Source organism: Littorina saxatilis, linkage group LG7 (genome assembly GCF_037325665.1).
Source record: "Littorina saxatilis isolate snail1 linkage group LG7, US_GU_Lsax_2.0, whole genome shotgun sequence".
NCBI classification, from domain to species: domain Eukaryota; kingdom Metazoa; phylum Mollusca; class Gastropoda; order Littorinimorpha; family Littorinidae; genus Littorina; species Littorina saxatilis.
The window spans coordinates 48,184,853-48,191,064 of NC_090251.1; the positions used below are offsets into that span (position 1 = coordinate 48,184,853).

At 44.5% G+C, this 6,212-nt stretch overlaps 1 long non-coding RNA gene across 1 annotated transcript in view; it reads right to left on the minus strand.

Annotated features, from left to right (window-relative positions):
* Positions 1 to 6,212, minus strand: part of LOC138971667 (uncharacterized) — a 170,553-nt gene that overhangs the window by 69,135 nt on the left and 95,206 nt on the right. The gene's annotated exons all lie outside the window — the stretch shown is intronic.

The window sequence follows — 6,212 nt, forward strand, 5'->3', positions numbered from 1 at the left end:
AGAAGCTGTCGCACAATTCAAATCAATTATAATCTGTTTTTTTGTTAATTGGTTATTTTGTTCTCCAGAATCATAATTGAAAGATCTTTTAGCATCTCTGTAACTATGCCATCATTTCAATGTGTTCGATGTGTGTGCGTGTGGGTTTGTGTTTGCTGATGATGGCGCCAGAGAATGAAGACAGAGGATAACCAACCATGTTCTATAGTCCCTTCCTTTGTTTGTTTGTTTGTTTGTTTGTTTGTTTGTTTGTTTGCTTAACGCCCAGCCGACCACGAAGGGCCATATCAGGGCGGTGCTGCTTTGACATATAACGTGCGCCACACACAAGACAGAAGTCGCAGCACAGGCTTCATGTCTCACCCAGTCACATTATTCTGACACCGGACCAACCAGTCCTAGCACTAACCCCATAATGCCAGACGCCAGGCGGAGCAGCCACTAGATTGCCAATTTTAAAGTCTTAGGTATGACCCGGCCGGGGTTCGAACCCACGACCTCCCGATCACGGGGCGGGCGCCTTACCACTAGGCCAACCGTGCCGGTCTAGTCCCTTCCTTCCCGTGTAGGTCATCTCGTACATCAGCGTACATCCGTGCAGGCTTACACGTGGAATGCGAGCAACTTTCCACTTAGACAGATGCCGAAAATCAGCAGCCTGGCTGCTTCTCTGTGCAGAGTGGACATTCTTTTCTTTAAATTTTCTGTACATTTTTCAGATGGAGAGATGTGTTAGGTGAGGAGCGGGGGGCGGGGGTGGGGGGGTGCCTTGGGTCCAAGAGGAAGGATGCTCTTACCTCATGTAAAACCTAGAAAGACGTATGCTTATGTTCATGATTGGTTACGCGGCATCTCCCCTGAAATCGGCGTATGCTGCCAGAATGGCGGGGGTAAAAACCGGTCATACACGTAAATCCACTCGTGCTAAAAACATGAGTGAACGTGGGAGTCTAAGCCCATGAACGAAGAAGAAGAAGAAGAAGTAGAGGAAGGTGACGCGGGAAGAAATGTGTCCTTACACCACCTGAGGCAAAACTGTCGACAGACGGTACCACTGTCAACACGCCCCACACGGGTAGCGAAGACTGTTGCTCGGAGTGTCAGACATACCCTCAATGACCAGTTGCCTGAAGTGCCTTGCACCCGGGGTACACACCCACAAGGAAGTTAGCGTTGAAGTTTCTTTCTTAGAATGTACCCAGAGTAAAACACACCTCAGGCCAGAGGTCGTCCAGTTGAATGGTATATAACGTATTTATACGTTATATACCATTCAACTGGACGACCTCTGGCCTGAGGTGTGTTGTACTCTGGGTACACACTCGCTTTCAACTGTGTTTCCTGTGTAGTGTTCTTTCGGTAAATAGCCTACTTTGGATTATGGAATACCCCTTCATATTCATGATAAATGTTGTATCTACACTGTTTAACTAAAGGTGAGAGATCATGTCACACCAGTCTGTTTCAATAACAAAAATCGATGTGGTTTTTTTCTTCTCTCAAATATCAGTCACTCGATCATTCCCTCATTATTTGTTTTGACTAAATGCGTGAGTGAAAGAGGAGGTTAGGGAGGAAAAAGGGTGGGTCGATAGTAATTAAGTAATTGGTTGGGTGAGTAGACAGGTGGTAGCAATTGATTGAGTGAGTTTGCGAGTTTGCATGAGTCACTTGTGTTTGAATAGCTAGAATAAATTGGAGAAACAAAATCCGGTGCAGTTTTTTTTGACATTTTGACAATGCGGAACAATGGTGACTGCGCGTGAGAGCGAGAAATAAAAAGACCACAAAAAAAAATACTATACACGAAGACTATACTACGGCCTGGCTAGCCCAAACCCGTAGTGGAGGATGCGAATATAGGACCTATTGCATAAACGTTTTTTTTAAATTATACAAACAGTTTTAGAGTAAGTTAATCTAGAAATGTATGGATTCAGGAAATGATATAATCTGCAATATAATCTCTTTATTCTGTTATTAAAAGTTCAATTTCAAATAAAATTCTAAGTAGTTTAATGAACAGATTAATTAATTCATGTTAAGCTTCCTAGATGAAATGCAAGCCTATAGTCTGGGTCGAGTCAAAGATTGTTTAAATCGAAATTTCAATCAGTGAGATATTACACTGAAGTCGTCACATTGCGGTTTCAACTCTTGTGAAATGCCAAATATAAAGAAATGTAAAACTTTTACCGGAAAAAAGGTTCAAAAACGTGTGAAGATATCATTTGAAAGAAACGTCACATAAAGTTTCACGAGGATCTGTCCACTAGGTGTCTGCGATTGCACACACACACACACACACACACACACACACACACACACACACACACACACACACACACACGCGCGCGCACACACACACACACCACACACACACACACACACATACACACACACACACACACGCACGCACACACACACACACACACACACACACACACACACACACACACACACAGAGTGTAAAAGCAACAACCAAAGACAACAAAAGTGTAGTGTATTGTGTAAATCTGTCACAATCGAGCATGTCATAATTGACGTATGTAGGTAAATCGATTGGCCATTTCTGTCAGTGCGAAGTGCGGTGTGGCAAACGTTCACAATGTATCATGTTCAACAAAATGTACACTTTGTAAGCAATATTCTTTTTCTCTATGATAATACACGGTGATAATGAAATTATTTCCAGCACAGAATGTTCAACTTTAAATTGTCTTGCTATGTCTACAGCTAACAGGTAGATGACATATTCTACGGAGCAGACGAAATCTGAACACTGTCATAACGAACTTCCTGCATCTTCTTGCGAATAACATCATGAGGTCTGATTTTCGTGACAGTTATCACGGACGCTGTAATTAAGATCCACGTTTTCTTGCGCGTCTATAATACCGCTAATCAGACAATAAACCGCAAAGCAGACAAGTCGATGTCACAGTAGTTCAACATTTAGCTAAATGCAGGGTTGGCATTTTAACCCTTTATTTTGTTTTTCTTTTTACCTCTTGTCATGCAAGAACAAAACTACAAACAACCAAATCGATTTGTGCAAAGCCTGTCAAATGGTTGTGTGATGTGTCTAGTGTGTTGGCGAAGTGTTTTGCGCTTGTCACTTCTCGCTTTCAGCCCTCACCGCTGGCTAGCACCGTCCTTTTCAGGACAACGCGAAAAGAGAGCAGCCTGCGTCAGTCTCTCCTGCCAGTACATAACCTCTCCACAGCAAGCCCTTTGTAGTGCCTCCATCGTGGCGACAGGCGTGAACTGGGTACCGAAAGGCCCCAGGCTGAACTACAAGGACTCGGAGGTGGTTGGCCCCTAGACGTGTGGCATGCAGGCCCACCGGCGTGTGGATACGCCCTAGTGCCCACGAACCAACCCCCAACTATGGGTTAAATAGCCGGGCAGGACAGGCTCGTCAACCCTGGAAGGCAGCTGTCCTAGGAGAAGATCACTCCAAAATTAAAACGAGGGCAGAGGAGGCTCACTATCCCTGCAAGGAAACTCCTCTAGGAGAAGGACCACTCCAAATTTAAACCCACGTAGTCCCCCGAAGACGGAAGACATCGGCCATTAGGCGGGGAGCAGACCGGATGTCTACGCTTACTACGACAAATCGTCGAACGCAGAAGAAGAAGAAGATTTGTGCAAAAAATGTAATAAAGGACAAAAAAGAGTACTTACACTCTTTGCTTATTTACACACACAGCCCTCCTAATCAAATCTTTCCCGGCCACACAGTTATCGATGAACAGTACTTCAATGGATGGATGGATAGACGGACAGAATGATGGATTGACTTGTCCGGCCACACAGTTATCGATGAACAGTACTTCAATGGATGGATGGATAGACGAACAGAATGATGGATTGACTTGTCCGGCCACACAGTTATCGATGAACAATACTTCAATGGATGGATGAATAGACGGACAGAATGATGGATTGACTTGTCCGGTCACACAGTAATCGATGAACAATACTTTAATGGATGGATGGATAGACGAACAGAATGATGGATTGACTTGTCCGGCCACACAGTTATCGATGAACAGTACTTCAATGGATGGATGGATAGACGAACAGAATGATGGATTGACTTGTCCGGCCACACAGTAATCGATGAACAGTACGTCAATGGATGGATGGATAGACGAACGGAATGATGGATTGACTTGTCCGGTCACACAGTAATCGATGCACAGTACTTCATTGGATGGATGGATAGACGAACAGAATGATGGATTGACTTGTCCGGCCACACAGTTATCGATGAACAGTACTTCAATGGATGGATGGATAGACGAACGGAATGATGGATTGACTTGTCCGGCCACACGGTAATCGATGAACAGTACTTCAATGGATGGATGGATAAAAAGAAAAGAATGATGGATTGACTTGTCCGGTCACACAGTAATCGATGAACAGTACTTCAATGGATGGATGGATAGACGGACAGAATGATGGATTGACTTGTCCGGCCACACAGTTATCGATGAACAGTACTTCAATGGATGGATGGATAGACGAACAGAATGATGGATTGACTTGTCCGGCCACACAGTAATCGATGAACAGTACGTCAATGGATGGATGGATAGACGAACGGAATGATGGATTGACTTGTCCGGCCACACAGTAATCGATGAACAGTACTTTAATGGATGGATGAATAGCCGGACAGAATGATGGATTGGCGGCTGTCTGATTTCTATTCACGTAACGCCTAGAGAAATCTGTCGTACTTTAGTTTTAGATTGTTGACACTTTTGAATTCTACTCAAATCAAACAGCATTATGCAAAATACGAAAGAAAAGCTACCAATAACAAAAGCGATGCCCATCCCAGTGTTGATCGGTCTTTCCACGTAGGCTGAGGTTTTAGATCGTCTGTATTTTGATGTTTCTTTCCTTGAAATCACCTCCAGATCGATCGTCTCATTTTCAGGTAAAGGGAGGCTACTGTTGCCGCGACAAGCGCAAGCACACAACCGCTTGGTTGTCGTTCCTGGTGATGGTGTGTTATACGAAGGTACTGTTGTGTTCGCCATTTCTTCCGTGACCGTTTTGCTAGTTTGTTCGAGTGAGGGAGTACTCATAAAATCCGCAGTACTCTGCTTTTCATATGATGTTGACAATGTTGTGGATGAACCCGTACTTTGTGAAACAGATGATGCTATGATTTGTGTAAAAGCTGCTGCCGCTGTAGGAGTCGCATACGATGACGCAGTTGGTGACACAGATGATGACGTAGATAGTGATACAAAAGATGACGCAGTGACAGACAGCGATGACAGTACAGTCAGGGATGCAGATGATGAAGAAGCTTGGTGCACAACAAATGATTCAGCCGTCGACATAGAAAACAACGCTGAGGACGATATAGTAGTTGCCACAGAAACGGTTGAAGTTTGTGTCATAGATGATGACGCGGCAGTTGACGTCGAGTCTACGTCGGAGATGAGACGCACGCCAGGAGGAACGAAGTCTTCATACTGCGGTTCTTGGAACTGATCTGAACACCTCTCGTTTGCAGGATGGGGAGTGGTACTGGTAGAGGACACACCGGACCAGGAACTAGTCTGCGTGTTAATCAAACCTGAAATAAACGAGATAACAAAACATTATTGCGTGCATTAGGATAGCACATCAACATATAAGTATTGCCCTGCTATAATTATATTTTATTTCATTTCAAGAGCTTTATCATTCCATTGTTTGGAAATTCGAGTTGCTTTCTCCCAGTGAAACGCCAGCAGCAACAAGAGTCGCGCTACCAAGCGGGTGTGCGTGTTTAGATGTAATCAGCCACCTGCACTAATGGCACAATGACCGAGGTCTTTTATGTACCACTGTGGTTACAGGAGGGTGGGACATGTTCACCGTCTCTGAGTATGCACACTGGATTGGAATCCGTCACATATCCAGTGCTCTACCAAATAAATATACGGTCCCGAAGTTTGCAAAAGAGAGAGAGAGAGAGAGAGAGAGAGAGAGAGAGAGAGAGAGAGAGAGAGAGGGGGTGGGGGGAGAGAGAGATACAGGGAGAGACAGAGAGGGAGTGAGAGAACGAGAGAGAGAGACACAGGGAGAAAGATAGACAAAGGGAAAGGGAGAGAGAGAGAGATAAAGGGAGAGAGGGAAAGAAAGAGAGGGAAAGGGAGAAAGAGAGAGAGAGAGAGAGAGAAAGGGTGAAAGAGAGAGAG